The sequence below is a fragment of the Macrobrachium nipponense genome, chromosome 2 (assembly GCF_015104395.2).
Source record: "Macrobrachium nipponense isolate FS-2020 chromosome 2, ASM1510439v2, whole genome shotgun sequence".
NCBI classification, from domain to species: Eukaryota; Metazoa; Arthropoda; class Malacostraca; order Decapoda; family Palaemonidae; genus Macrobrachium; species Macrobrachium nipponense.
Window position 1 is genome coordinate 94,059,190 of NC_087201.1, and position 17,067 is coordinate 94,076,256.

At 38.1% G+C, this 17,067-nt stretch overlaps 1 protein-coding gene across 9 annotated transcripts in view; it reads right to left on the reverse strand.

Annotated features, from left to right (window-relative positions):
* The window catches only part of LOC135220794 (SNF-related serine/threonine-protein kinase-like), a 493,239-nt gene that overhangs the window by 262,582 nt on the left and 213,590 nt on the right, over positions 1 to 17,067 (reverse strand). The window contains exon 1 of one of the 9 annotated variants that reach the window (XM_064258295.1): positions 8,148 to 8,193. The exons of the other annotated variants lie outside the window; for them this stretch is intronic. The gene's annotated coding sequence lies outside the window, so the exon portion shown is untranslated. Of the gene's footprint in view, positions 1 to 8,147; positions 8,194 to 17,067 lie in introns of those variants that run through there. 9 annotated transcript variants of the gene reach the window in all.

A 17,067-nucleotide genomic window follows, 5' to 3' on the forward strand; every position in this document is an offset into this window, starting at 1 on the left:
AATTTGCTTTCGTGCTTCGGCATCATAGAAAAAAGATAACATTAACAAGAACAAGAAGAACAAAATAATAATAATAATAATAATAATAATAATAATAATAATAATAATAATAATAATAATAATAATTTTGAATGTTAATAATGCTGCCTTCATTAACAATATAATTGTCACTCAACCTACCATAATAGGTAAAACCAATAATCACAGACAAGGTGAGAGGAAATAGCAAAAAGCAAAGCAACGATACTATTATTAAAAGAAGCCTTATTCATCGCTGCCAGTTCTGAACCAGTGACAGAAACTAAGTCGAGCCAAAACTAAAAGAATGATTAAATATAAAACAGGGAAAAGAATTGGAAGAAAAATAGCCAAACCGGATAAAAAGCTGAAATTCAAATCGCTTTCAAGCAGACGTTCTCGGATTACTTCACCTGCGAGTGACGTCATATTGTGAGTATTGACTGCTGACGTCAGAGAGCTGCATAAAGTGGTATTATTCATTTCACTATGGCCAACACACAAAACGCAAAGGATAGTGGGAGGCACGTGGAGAGGAGGAGGAGGAGGAGGAGAGGGGAGGAGGAGGAGGAGGAGGAGGAGGAATCTTCAAGACCCTTCAGTTATGTTATCAATAAAAATATAATCCAGAAATAGCTCAAAATAATATAAGTGCAAATGAGTAAACGCAAAAACCAGGCTACAGCCAGAAATCATCATCAGTTACATAAATAAACAATACATCCTAAACTAAGTCATAAATACACAATGATACGCATAATTGAAAAAAAGAAAGAAAGAAAAAAAGTATGGCTCCAACATCAAAAAGAAGAAACAAAACGCATACTGTAAGGGTGCACACTCGAGTTGAAGAGGTTGGCTCTCGAAGTGCCGAGCGGCAAGTTTACGCCAAATGAAGGAGAAGAGCAGAGAGACCTTCGCCACAGTTGGTCAAGGGCGGAAAGGACGAGTGCCGTCTTGAAGACATGGATGTCTTATCGCTAACCATCAAACGACGATCCTACTTGCAAGAAGTTGCGTACTTTCAAGAACCAGTGCATATGAGAGAGAGAGAGAGAGAGAGAGAGAGAGAGAGAGAGAGAGAGAGAGAGAGAGAGAGAGCACGTTAACTGACAAGGACAGTGCTGATATAAGAGGGCGGGGAGGGGGTCTACCAATGAGTTGCTACAGCTTTAAAATTCTCTCAGCAGAGAAAGGTACTACTTGCCATGCTATTCAAATGATATTGCAACAAGAATAGAATAAGTTGCAAAGTATGAATCAGAGCGATCAATGGGCATCATTTCAAACTCAACTTTAATCACAGATAAAAGAAAGCTAGAGCCTCTTAAAAAATAAGATGTACAAATGAAAGCCTTTGCTTTAACCAATCGATCAGGTAAGTATATGACCACCTGATCAGGCAATCGAACCGGGATTACTCGCTCAATACAACGTCATGTCAAAACCTACACGAAAAAATGGACACCGTACTTCATCCTTAAGGTCTCATCCTCTTGTGGTAGTGAGTACTGCACGAACGTATAGTGACCATCAGTCCGAATGATATTTTCTTGACCACTTCAGAAAAGACTGGTCCTGTCCTCCTGGGAATTCTTACGAATGGAAAGTCCCCTTATACGAGCGTTACAGAAACTGAATGTTATGCTGCCATATCACATCTTTTAGGTTTTCTTTGTGTGGCTGCTGTTCATTGACCTTTATTTATTATTGTCCAGAATATTTAATTTCGTGACAGTCGTCTTTTCTTTGCTTTTCTTTTCTTTTGCCCTTTTCACAGGTGGTGTTCCTATTCTGTTGAGGTCTTTCGCCATGCATTTCTAATGTTTAATACAAAAGTGTAGAAGTTATATTATATAAATAATAATAATCAGCATCTCATAAAAGCAAGTAAAAGCCGGATAATATTATTTAGAATTCTTCAAATTCAATTAATGTGTAACATCTCCGTATCAATCATGCTGAAAACCGAGAAAATACTCCAACACCTGAACAAATGACAGAATATCTTAATTTCACAGACAACTTGATTTGAAATAAAAAGTAGATGAAACAACTTGCATCAAGAAAGTATGCACTCCTCTGTGTGTGTGTGTGTGTGTGTGTGTGTGTGTGTGTGTGTGTGTGTATGCACACATCCATGAGCAAACACAACATCAATCAATTCAACCTGTGCGAAATCAAAGCTGAAATCACGAATTTCAACTGAAATGGTCTCTGATAATACCGTTTCTCCAACTCTAACTTTCTCTCCAGGCATGAAATGTTCTTAACGTTGAAAGACAAACCTAAATTCGGTAAAATGTGCCCCCATGACACATGGTTTTTATTGGATGGGTAACCGCACCCATTTTGTGATGGAACTCGGTTTTTCCTAAATGTGAGGCATTTGGAACTCTAGGAAAAGCCTTCTCTTGTAAAGTAGATATGGGAATAACAACAATCCCCTTTGCTGGGTACTTCAGATGGGAGTTATTTTCCAATCGACTCGGGTTATTAAATTCCTACAAAAGCAACGGTGCTTTATTGTTGACTAACATGTTTTCTGATGTTGTGATTCCAATGCGTTGATGTATTTTCTGGCTATACATTTTTTGTCACTTGGACACGCTTGATATTTCAATGTTCGCAAATATTAAGCCAGAAATACTGCTTAATATGGCATTCACTGGATTTGGGAATAACTCACGCCCAAGGTGAATTGTCATTGATAAGTGCTTCGTCCCCGAAATGCCTGGCTTCAAAACAACGACAGACAGTGAGTTTGAACACAAGGCTAAGCTGGTGGTCGAAGTCACAGTCTACCGTTGTTTCTAAGCCTGGCAACAGTTCGAATCCTGCCCGGGACGAAGTGCCATCAATAAAAATTCTTCCGAGGTGTAAGTTATTCAAGGGTAGGATGAATTCAGTATTAAACGATATTTGTAGCAATGACATTTGCAGAAGGGCTATATGAATGGAGTGCCTGAATAGTTTGAGAGACCTCTTCATCAAGAAAACGCACAACTGACAACGTGGTGGTTTAAACAAATGTTTAGCTCGTAATGTGCTACACAGCAATCAAACAAACAAACAGATGCTGTTTATAATACAATTCTCCGTAATACACATTTGTGCATAAAACTATTCCATTGGTCTTCAGTATCACATGGTAACAATACAAATAGGGACGAGAAGAAACATTTCAAATTTGAAAACAAAGCACACTTCGCCCTGACCGAGAGAGAGAGAGAGAGAGAGAGAGAGAGAGAGAGAGAGAGAGAGAGAGAGAGAGAGAGAATTTCTTTACGTCACACTGCGGGATCAGTGGTACCTACGAGAGATGAGCTCAGTCACCACACTTAATGTGGAGAGGTCAAGGATGAAATGTTGGAACCATAAAACCACTATACTAAAAAACAAAAACAAATAAATAAAATAAACCCGAATAAAGGCATTTCTGATCATTGGCTCAAGACAGGCCATACTGTTGACTGGGATCATTCCTCGATAATCTGCAAGGTCAAAGATCACTGCAAAAGGAATCAGTTGGAATCCACCCTGGATTATCCATTGATCCTCTCTCCTTGTCTCTTTTTCTTTTTCTCCTTGTCTATTTATAAACGGCAAATTCATATCCTACTATTAATGCAACATTGCCCACTCACGATAAGGCGACTACGTTCGATCTATTTTGTTGAAGGAAGAAGGTTGAGTCTCAGTAGTGAGGTAATATTGGCAATGTGACGGTCACGAGAGGTTGTTTGCCAAACAAGTGCTTCCCCTATCAAGGATCGAATCGATATGAAAAACAACTCAGAAGTCCCTCACGATCATACATTTGCTGGATGAGCCCCTGTACGGAAAAAATTCCAAATAAGTAGTCTCAAACACCTGTACAGAAAGCAGCAGCAAATCCCTCTCACACACACTTATCATTTATGCCTGCAATGCCTGGCCTCTTGCAATTCTTGGATATTCCGACCCTTCCTTCTAAGATCTCTCTTGGATATTCCGACCCTTCCTTCTAAGACCTCTCTATCCAAAGAAACCAACCTTTTGTTGGTCGTCAGTGCTTCTTCCCCCTAACATTTCCAAGTCCTATTTTCTATTGCCCAAACTACCGTCAGCCATTCTTTCCACATGACTTTACCCCTTCAATTGCTGTGAAACATCTTTTCACCCACACTCATTTCTCTTATCACTTCTACATACCGACACATTTCAGACTCTAAAACTTTTTTTTTTCTTTATCACTTTTACATACCTGCACATTTTTTCTCACGCCGCCCATGAGTCACCCAAACAGTTCATCTCACAAGCTTCAAAATATGATTCTGTGTAGCCTATTCAACAGCCAGACTTGACTACAAGAGATGTCAATTAATTCAACAATCGCCTCCTACAGTCACACCGTTGGCTTCTGAATATTGTTCACCTACAAACTACCTACCTTACTTGCATCTCCTTTTTGTTAGGCACTCAACCTCCTTCCTACCATCATGAGTTACAGTTGTTCTCAAGCACACGAATCATCTTCTTTCCTTATCCCTTCCCATTAATATTAACATTTATGTTCGTTATCCCCAATCAGTAGTGCGTCACCTGCAAACATCAGCTATACAGCTTAATTCTATTATTCCACAAATTTGTAACTAGATAATTCATTTCTTCGCTCCAACTCTTCCTCGCATTGCATCATCCATTAACGTACACACACACACACATATATAATACACACACACACACACACACACACACATATATATATATATATATATATATATATATATATATATATATATATATATATATATATATATATATATATACATCTTGCGAATGGATGTAGTCAAACAAAAGAGTGATACACGCTACTTACTAAACGGCTAAGAAAAGGAAGGTAAGAGGATTTTACCTGAAAGGCTCTGTGGCCAATTATACAGTTTACATCAAAACTTTAACACAAGCAAACTGACTACCCGGTGCGGCAGTTATATCATGTACATAAAAACGAATAACTGATCTAAAATGGCACAATAATTATTTGAGGAAAGACTAGGCAGCGTTTGCATCACAACACACTACTGAGATCACCTGCTTGTAAGACTAGATGACAAAGACCGATATAAGAAAGACGGGCAAAGGGAGAACAGTGGGAGTTCACAAAATGTATGAGGGTGACTGAATGACTTACTGAACAAGTTAACGAAAGAAAACTGGAGGAGAACCTTCACGATTACTGGGTTGTGCTCATAATCAGAACGACGCAACTCTCGGCCCTCGGATTCTGGCTTTCTTACCTCTATGTTTCCTCTCTCATACAGTTAACCTTTTCGGTGAGGAGCTGCTATCTTCATCTCCTTTCAATTAACATGATCTCTTTCAATTTACATTAGGCGCATACTGTATTAAAAAGCATTTTCAAGACTTACTTTAGAATATAATTACACGCGAACACATACACTTGCATCCAAGTTCGTAAATGTGTATACTGAGTTGTCACTTAGTTACTTTACGTTGCAGGTATCTCAGGTCATAATGGAAGACTATTTAGTCAAAAGGCTAAAGTACCTCGGCGCGCGCGCGAGAGAGAGAGAGAGAGAAGAGCGCAGCCATGGACCTACTGGAGGGGGATGAGCGTTCCAAATAGTTAACTATCAGATTCAACTTGCTTGTGAAGGCGGTTGCTCCATTTACATAGCCCTAGCTTTCAGTGCCTCTATAGAGGTTGCCTTTGAAGCTGCGATGTGAAGGGTGTGGGTCTAGTTACATATCATATGTGGTCATGGTTATTCACTCAACACAAATATATTCCAATTCGCACACACACACTATATATACACACAAATACATACATACATACATACATACATACATACACACACACACACACACACACACACACACACACACATATATATATATATATATATATATATATATATATATATATATAATAAATATATGTACGTATGCGTGTATCGCTTCACTAAAAGGTTATCTCGTGTCAACAGAGATGAAGTGCACAAATGACATGTCAGGAAAGTCAAAAGGAAATGCCTTCAAACCGCATACGACACCGAGTGACGAAGCAAATGAAGGTGATGGCTGGGGCGTGGGAGAGGAGGTGGGCAGGCTGTTGCGACAAAGTTGAATCGCTGAGGGCATCAAAAGTCGTCCCCACGGACGGATACCCATGAGTAGGTTAACCACTACGCGGGAGATGTCAGGGTCAAGGCAATTCAAGAAAACGATGCAGCACATGTCACAGGTACAGGGAGACAGACGGACAGAATCAGACTCTTCTTATTCCACTTGATTTCGTAGAGGTCAACTGACCGACGTTTCACATTCAAGGTTATCAAAGATTCATTCTTCACCGTTTCCCTCTTCGGCTACCGAAGGTAATATCTGTTTTCATTCTCTAGACCTTTTTTTCTCTTGTCGCCGTTGTTTCCATTAGAACCTTCCCAAACATAAATGTCAATATGAAAGGGTTCACACCTCGTATGCCGTAAGTATCCCACGGATGCTTCCAATGGCTTTAAAAACACAGACTCACGTAGTACATAGTTGTAGGAGACAATACGTCGTCTTTACAACGGACAAAACGCCGAGGAAGAGTGTTACTTCAAAACTGATTCTGGGCCATCTTCATTTTCTCACAAAATAATCAAACAACACTTAAATTACGCTTTTTGGATGGGTATCAGTATAATTTTAAGAGTGACTACTCAAGTTTGTTGAAGGCATACTAGCTGAGAAGACAGAACGAACACTAAACTCGGGTAAGAAAGTTGATGGTATAAGGAAAGAGGATATGAATAGTAATATTACGATAAGCTACTGGATTGTACAAAATAACATTGACTATAATGGCTCTTGGACTCAACAGAATAAAACGAGTACGTGATCAAGGCAAACTCAAACGGAATGTATGTTAGCTCGTATGAAGGAGCAACATAAGAGAAGGGTTCGTATGGATATCTGGCAACTGTTGCAAGACTTGGTAGCACCAAAGGGTAGCACAAGGGACGAGTTGTTGTATCAACAAATAAGAATGAAGGGGCGAAGTTTATGATCCTCTTTCAACAGTTTTTTTTTTTCCCCGAAAAAAAACGAAAGATAAAACTCCGACGAAGAAATAAAGAAGAAAAAAATCAAGAAATCCTCACTGAAATGAGCAAAGTCGACCTCTCTCTCTCTCTCTCTCTCTCTCTCTCTCTCTCTCTCTCTCTCTCTCTCTCCTCTCTCTATATATATATATATATATATATATATATATATATATATATATATAATGTGTGTGTGTGAGAGAGAGAGAGAGAGAGAGCTCGTTAACAACCACAACTGACGAGTAGTATTACCAGTGAAAGAAAGAGGAGCAGTCTGCGACTTCGCGGTGGAAATCGAATCCAAAGCAACTACCAAACACAAGGACATACATTTCCCTTGAAAACACAACTACAGCTGTTACGAATAGATGACAAAAATATAAAATATTATCAAGTAAAAATATAAAAATCGCGAACGAAACACCAAGTTATTCTATCACAAAAACAAGGAGGAAACCGTCTAGTGACCTAGCCTCTTCTACAAGCATTATACTATATATTTGTTGTATGAGAATGTAATGTCAAACTTACTGAGAAAATAACTACATAAGACTAAACAAACATTTTTTTTTCATAAGAAGTCTTCCTCAATAAGATGACATGGAAAAACTATATCCATCAATATTATGAAATCAATAAGTAATTACGACTGACCTGCTCTAACGTAACCAAATTTAATGTCTATAAGATTTTTTATATCACCCGAGCTTAACCTCTGCTCTCAAATTATATACATGTACACTAACACACGTACGCAAACACAGACAATACATGCATACACATACTACACACACACACACACACATACATAACATAACCTTATATGAAAAAAAGGTTATAATAATCTGAAGCGGTTTTCAATACTTTTAGTTCCTTGTTTTTCCCGGGGATACAATGGGTTTGCTCTATGCGAGTAGCTGCGGTGAATAGCAAAAATAGACGACTTGTGTCTGCATTATACAAACCACGCTTATAAACTAGCATTCGAGTGCTTAAATCTTAACATAATATCCAAAGTTACCTGAAACTAACCTCGGACTACTTATGTCGTACCACAACAGCATGTAAGTTTTATATGGCCCACCTGCAAAAGAAAAAATACAGCATGAATACAAACGTTATTAGTTCCTGGCAAGCTGCGAAAAATAGGAATTCTACAGTGAATTTTGTTTCTTAACCAATAATATCTACCTCGCACGAACAGATTCATATTATCTCTTTCAGTGCGAAATTGCATAGTGAAAACAGCACGTAAATGTACAAGTAAGACCACTCATGCTCTTTACTGAGGCAAAATAAATTTATATACAATATACAGTATATAAATATATGTGTATACCAATATATATAAATTTACTTTTCTCTTGGTTGCACCGTTTATTGTTCATGTGACTCATGTATCGGAAGGGTGCTTTGCCATATATATTATATATATATATATATATATATATATATATATATATGTGTGTGTGTATATACATATATGTATATATATACAAAGCAATGCACCCTTCCGATACATGAGTAACAATCACAATAAACGGTGCAACCAAGAGAAAAACGTTACAAATGAGGCAAATGCAGTTCCCTCGTTGGAAAAAAAACATTCTCTCTCCTACCCAGAGGACTCCTGCTCAATGCATTCAAGGGGAAATTAACGTCACTGCTTGTAAATTATGTCAGTTGAAAAATGAATGGACATTTAGTTAAAAAAACCTACGTATAAAAATTATGTTTAAATTCATAAAACTTAGTATCACACTGCATGACATTCAGATTAATTCATTCTTTTATCATGATTGAAAATAAAACACAACCAAGGGTCTACATATTGCATGAGAAAGCACCAAGTCACATTAGCTCATATCTAAGTAATATGAGTTTAAAATGAGGAAAACGAATAAAATTTTCGTTGATCACAGCTCTTTCAAAATCAACAAGACATAGAGAGAGAGAGAGAGAGAGAGAGAGAGAGAGAGAGAGAGAGAGAGAGAGAGACCGGAAGGACGAGTACCTGCGAAGAGGGAAACTGCCATCACCCACAGGTGGGCTCGTCTAATTTTGACAGCTGGAACCGATACAAACGCCGAATGGCAGAGTTTAGGGACTGAAACTTTTCCGTGATCTGCCATTTAATGTGACAGGTACAAACCGAGAGCATCGTCAGGCTGCGTAAACGGTTCCCCCACCGGTGTGACATCCATCCTACGCCCAGACCACACCACACACACACACACACACATACGTACATACATATATGGAAGCAAGGCTGCTAAAATTATGCCTGGGGGAAGCGCGGATGTCAACCAACATCGTCTGCGACTCGGAAGGCAGTTCGATCTCTGACAATTTCGTCAACGATTTCATCTTAGATCCAATTAGCTCGACGGATATAATAATCTACAATAATAACTAAGTGTTGAACTGACCTTACTTCTTTCTTAGTTAACTGTTACTCTATTTAACATATTTAATCATGTTAATTTTAGTGTGAGCTGTCCATATACTATAAATAAGACATCTGGATCAGTAATAGTCATAACAGCAAAAATAAATATAACAATCATTATCTTATCGACCTTACCAGGTGTGTACATGTCCCTTTCAATCATTCGCGTGAAAATGAAAATGCGTATGAAAAGACAGAGTGTGTGGGAACAGCCAAGGGACTTCACGAGTCTTTGTTTCAGCTCATGTTTCAGGAATGACTGACTACGTTGCCAAAAAAGTATTAGCCATGAATTTGAATAACAGAAAAATTCGAAAACTCCTTCACTGTCAAGACAGGTGTAACTGGCAAAGTCGAGGCCTGATAGAAGGAAAGACAAAACGGGAGGAGAAAGGAAAAGCGTCAAATCCGAAGCAAGAAGAGAATTCCGAAGCGTGTGGTCTCATCACTGACTTAAGAGACATATTGTCAAGTCATCTCATTTCGGTCAAGTTCAGCCATCATCCACTTCGAAATCCAAATCTTTGAGAATATTTAAGGGTGTGTAAGGATGCTCCAAAATCTTATTGTTGGCAATTCCAAGCTTTTTTGAAAAAGCGAAACAATTTAAAATGAAACCGAGGTCACGACAGACATATTTGTTGAAATCATAGAAGGCTGCATCGAGGGATTTTCCCGAGGAGCACCGAAGTGGCTCTCAGGGGACAAATAGACGAAGACGACGACATCTGACATCTTATTATTGATGAAAAGAATATGACGTGACAACACGCACTGACAGAGAGAGCTAAGAGAGGAAAAACATCTCAAAACTAAACCTTCATCCCTTCAATAAAGTCATCAAAATCCTAATCGAACTTAATATTCTCACTAAACTAAACATTCTCAACTTTTCCCCCCAAGGCGTTGAAACTTAATTATCGCGCCCTTGCAACACATACAGGACACTTTTCAATTTAAAGAGAAACCGCCCCCCCCCCCCTTAAATCAAGGGTCTTCCTCAGTGTTACCTTCATATATGAAATGCCCCGTCACGATCACATGCGCTGGTTCTTCCATCTCTGCCGAGTGCCCCCCCCCCCCAATAAACTCCCTTCACGGTAAACAAAGCCACAATATCCAAACACCATAACAACACCGAGTTCTCTCCACCTTGCCTGGCCACAATATCATCTCTCCGATGCATCCTGTGACTTGGCTAACACGAAGGAACCTCAGTCTGCAGCTGTATTTGCATTGTCGTGTATAATAAAAGAAGACAAAAGATACTTCATCCTAGTCACCAGATACAATCGGTCACAAAAGCTACGACAAAAACTAATTCTAAACTTAAAAGAAACAATGATTCAAGTAAAAGTAACCAGCAAGTAAGCCATTCAAAAGCATGTAAATATACAAGTATGCACACATACTTTGCATTTTAAAAAGTAAACCGATAAACATAATCATAAGCAAGTACACAATTCGATATATAAATATAATACAATATATGTTTCCTATACATACATATACATACATACATACGATCCTATATATATATATATATATATATATAATATATATATATATATGTGTGTGTGTGTGTGTGGTGTGGTGTGTGTGTGTGTGTGTGTGCACGTAAATACATATGTGTGAGCGCGGGCACGTGATCGCGTTCGGGCGTCCCCGTTTTCTTTCATAGGTTTGGTGACAAAACCTAGTCCATTTTACTACAAAGATAGAAAATATATATATATATATAATATATATAATATAATATATATATATATATATATATACATATATATACATACATACATACACACAAAACATGGGTGCGCGTGTATGCAAGACCTAATCATCGCATTGTTAGGCAGACCGATTAGGTCAACTTACTCGTATGTGTGTGTGTGTGAGAGTAACATATGGAAAAAAAATCTGCATGACCCACTTATCTGCTTCAAGATACTGATGACACGAAATCAATTATACAGCCAAACAAAAAATCAGCAAGTCCTAAAAGAAAAAACATCCTAAGAACATTATGGTAGATTTCCCCAACATACAATCATATTCTCGAATTTGGAACATTCGTAAAAAAATGAAAACTGAACAACTCTGCCTTTGATATTTAGTTTAGTTTTGTAATCTAATGGAGCAAATAAACTAATATTAAATCCACGGCCTCTCCACATACGAATTTTATCCAGCTAGGTAAGGCCTGGGTGTGACCAAACAACATGCACGAACAGAACAGAAAGTTTTCGTCAAGAAAGCTGAGATGTATTTCTTAAATTCAACCTGACTGGCTTCCAATGAGTACCGAGGCGCACCAGTGGGGCAGGTGCGCGTGCCCACAGAAACGCCACACTTGGATAGGTCAGGGACAGACAGGCCACAGACTTTCTCCTACATTACTAGAATCAACAAGGGCTGTTCAGTTTCTCTCGTTTTTCTCCGACAAATTTGATGCGCGAACCTTCCACGCTATTCTTTGGATATTTATCAAGAAAACGAGGAAAGCTGGCGCTAGTCCTCTTATTCATAAAATAGAAATTTCTCATTGACTTATTAAAATTCTTTTGACGCATACACACCATCCATGCAATAGTTAAAAACATTTCCTAAAATGAATGTCCCCGGCGGAAGTGATGAAATTCACTTTTTTTTTTTTTTTTACGAAGCGATGCAAAAGTAATATGATATCCCTGAATATCACCTAGAAGATGTCTCTTGAGACGTAAATCAACACAAGTGGCAGGAGTGTATTTGGAGGCAGACAAACGCTAAGCATTCATTCAATTCAAACACCAAAAACGAGACAAAAAAACCCGAAATCAGAAAAAACTCTTTAGATTGAGGTGACAATATTTACATTCCAAAATTTCCTTCTCAATAAATGAAAATTGCAGTTTTCCTAATAAAATCTATTTTCTTGAAAAATCTCCGACAGAACAGTTAGATGTCTTTCTCTTAATAAAACATTTTCTTTCCATTACTCGAGAAAACAATAAACATTTCTTACCATAAATTATCGTACAAAAATGTCTTTTCCCAGGGGAGGTACGTGAAAAAATGTCTTTTCCCAGGGGAGGTATGTGAAAAAAAAAGAAAAAAAAAAAAATCAATACCGATGTGTCTAGAACCAAAAAAAAAAAAAAAAAAAAAAAAAAAAAAAAAAAAAACTTTTCTGGGTGAAAGCATTTCTGAGCAAAAGCAGCTGTGCTCCAACGAGTGACATAAAAGCAAAGCAAGCAATGGTTCGTCTGGTAACGTCTGTACTCAAGGGTACGTGCTGGCGATCACAAGCGAAAGTGATGCTAATAAGCGCCAAGTCAGTGAACTGAGCGCCGTTCATCTCGCAGCAAACAGCCGGATGAAGCATCTCTCTCTCTCTCTCTCTCTCTCTCTCTCTCTCTCTCTCTCTCTCTCTCTCTCACAGGTGACGGTGCCTTTTCTGTTAAGTTCTGACACGTTAATTATATTTCAGCAGCCAACAGGCAGACAAATCAGTAACCAAGAAGTAAAACCTATAATTTTGTGTCACCTCATATCATGTACAGTATGTGAGAGAGAGAGAGAGAGAGAGAGAGAGAGAGAGAGAGAGAGAGAGAGAGAGACATGAACGTCACGGAAGAACAATCATTTCAATAAAAAGCCAACGTAAAAGTTAATATCAAAATGCAATATATTTTTTTTTCTGAAGGATTTGGGGGTGGGGGATGCACATGGAATATTTTGGTTTTCTGTTAAAATCAACACCATCTTTACTGAGAAAGCAAGATGAATGGCGGGATACCCGAGGGTAAAGAAAATGCCCAGAAGTCTTATATTTCCCCCAAAGTTTTCTTTTAATCACAGAACAATAATGGCAAGGATCCCACCGAGCAGATCCAAGTCTCAATCAAGTCTCGTGTGTTCAGAAGTGCGTAACAACACTTCTGTCCTCTTGCTCACAGTTTTTTAAAACAATAAAAACAGGAAATAGTCCAATCAAGTATTTAAATGTCACTTAGCGGGAGTATAGAGATTATTATCATTTAACAGTCTTTAATTGAACGATTGGGGTTAATGACAAATATATATATATATATATATATATATATATATATATAATATATATATATATATATATATATATATATATATATACTCATACACTACCTGGTGATAACTTTGTGAAGTTTATTACTTATTTTGTATACCTTACTTGAGTTTGGAGAACGTCACCTTTATTTACAATACTAATAAAGGTGTACTGACTGAACGATGGCAATTACTGAACCTCAGACGTTACGTATATATGAATAAACACTACATCTGATATAAGTGATTATGTTCGTGAACAATCATGCCCAGTAACGATGGATTATGAAGTGTACGGTTCCAAGCTCGAGATAAGAAAATATAACCAAAGGTTCCCCGACTCAAAAATAGTACCTAGGGTTCAGTGAACTGAAAAGTGGACCTAGACATTTTCAAAGAAAGTGCACATGATATACTTCCTCACGTAAAGACTGCCATTTAAATACCATGGTTCACTGGCCAATGAAATGTTTCTTGCCATATTTCTAATATAATATTCAAAGACTCCACTAAACCCAAACTTTATCAAAGTTTTCCTTCAGTTGCTAATATTCTTACTATACAAATCTAGACTAACCAAACGTGAATATGGGATTGAAATAACTTAAAGAGGCACACGTGTAATTCGCTACTGCAAGAATTGTTACTTCAGGATTTATTAAAAAATGGCAACTGTAAAAAAAATAAATAAATAAACAGCTTACAATAATTTAAGGATGTATTTTTATGGTCTTTTCTGACCCCAAATTGGAGAGAAATACTCATAGATACTTTAAGTAAAATTTAATGAATGAGAACGTCCTAAGAATTTGCTACTTTATTCATATTATTTCCTGCGCACTAAAATTAAATCGAAAAATAATGTCTTGAAAAATCCCGCGTCTTACTGGAGAGAAAAAAAAAAAAAAAAAAAAAAAAAAAAAAAAAAAAAAAAAGCGGTATCAATTAATTTGAAATGTACATCAATGACATCTGCGCAAACTATGAATATTACATTTACTTCAATACAGATTTTCAATCTCCTTCAGAGGAACTGTTCTTTTAACTGAGAACTTATGCACCATTTCTTAAAACTTTATTTATTTTAGACGCAGACATCTATGGAGTCCGTCAGCACTAGATATGTCTCTATATTGTTTTGTTCTCTCGTCAACCTCCAAAATTGGTAGCAGCAGCTTACTTGTAAAAAATCAATTTAAATTTTAGGAAAATACTACGTATGTCCTCCGCAGTTGAGTGTTGCACCAGGCACGACAACACTTTCTTAACGACTTCTGATATCACGAGGTTTCTAGTTTCTGACGGCGATGGTCATGTTTAGGTCATTTTCTGGAAGTATTTCATTTCCTACAATATTCTGAACACTTTCGCCTTTTCTGTCACCGACACTTCCCATGCTTAAGGCGTCTTCTCAGTCGTTTTTAGATACTCACGGTAATCCTCACCCCTGACAGAAAGCAGAACGTCCTCTAAAGAGGTTTAAATGTCATTTCGGTCAAAAGGAACTGCAACTGACTCCTCTCGGGGTCCTCGCCACTACTGCACTGGTATCGAGGTGGTGGAGGAGGAGGAGGAGGATAATAAATGACAGCGGCTTAATCATTAGAGGCCATCGATTATCTTGAAAGTGGAATTGTATGAAATGTTACGGTTGAAAAAATGGTGTTCTGCTAATCTGAGCTCTCAGCTTCCTCGAACTCTCCAATAAGAAATGAAATGAAAAAAAAAATCACGTTAAAAAATCCTCAAGTCACAGTCTGAGTGCCTCCTTTATACACACGTTTCACTATTTCACGAGTACGCAGATTGCGGTGGTTATTTGCATACGTTTACGCCAGGTCCTTTAAATATACTCTGAATATATTTTAAGGACCTTCACGTGGGTCAGGACTTCCTTATCGAAGCAATGAACGCTCTCGCTCTCGTCTAGAGTTTCTTTTTCATTGCATCTCCTCCCTCTCCCTCTCCCTGTCCCCCAACCCCCAACTCTAGATACTCCCCACAAAAATCGGTTAATAACTAGGTACCTAATTCACTGATCAAATCAACAGAGGCATAGTGGGTTTTAGGGAACGCGCCCATTCGCCCATCCTCGTCCAGTTCAGGAATGCCACAGGAGAGAGAGAGAGAGAGAGAGAGAGAGAGAGAGAGAGAGATTTTATTCTATGACAAAAACTTTAGTTGTTTAGAACATGAAATCTTGTATGGAGTAAAACGACATTAGAGAATGCTTTCAGGAGCCTAACTGCTCACGTAGTTAAGAGGAACAAGAGATCACGCTTGGAGAAAGAAAACCTGCGTCACATTAATTTTCGACATCTACCTATGCAGGTCCGATGACATTACTCTCGCCTACATTTGCTCTACGATAAGCCTACAGAAAGCACTCAAGGAAATATAATGAAAGGCTTACAAACGATTTCCATCATGGAATTTGGGTAAAGTTCACATACCACTAAGAGCAAAATACTAAAGTAAAGCCATAAAAAAAAAAACCACGTTGGAGAAAGAGAAGACAAGTTTGTTTTTTCTTTTACTATTTTCTTATACCCTACTTCGCTGCGCTGTCCTACAACAACAATACAACAATGGAAATTGTAAAAATAAACAAATATACATACAATACAATGGGGGGAGGAAAATAGTCCGTCCGTTACCCGCAGTTTCACATGTTTTACCCGCAGACAGCTCAAAACAAAAGGTTATAAAAATGAAGAGGACTTCGTGGAGAAGGAAGGGAATGTAGTTGCATCCATCACCTCTAACAGAGAGCTCAGGCGCGCGCACACGAGCACAGAGCATTTGCATTTCTCTGCAAGGTCATTGCCTAACCCAGACCCTTTCGTTTTCACATTAAACTACGATGGTAAATACGAGTATTTTGGCGGAACACTTAATAATCTAAATATTTGTCCTCCCTCTTCCTCATTCGCGTCATGACAGCCTCTGCAGGTCGCAACAATCGAAAGTCGATCAGGTCCATCATTCACTCCTTAGCTCAACAGAGACATTCGGGAACTATAAGGAAACGTACCCATGCTGTTCAATCTTTTAGTCCGGTGCGAGGAAACTAATGTGCCAACGACCAGTCCTACCAGTTGCACCGCCATGGCAGAGAGAGAGAGAGAGAGAGAAGAGAGAGAGAGAGAGAGGGGGGGGGGGATTATCTGATAAATAGATTCAATCTGTTGGAATGAACATTACCTTGTTGAGGGCCTCTCGTTGTTGATAGTTGTGATGTTGTACATTTGGGAGAAGCAATGACCTATCAAATGTGTTATTTTTGGGGGATTTCTTTTTTCTTAAGTCCTGTCTCCAACCCAATTACAAAGCAAAGGATTTGACTAACAGCCAAGCACCTAATTTACTGCGTAGGTCAAAAGAGGCATAATGAATTTTTAATGGAGACATTACCTTCCTTTTTTTGGGCTCAATGCG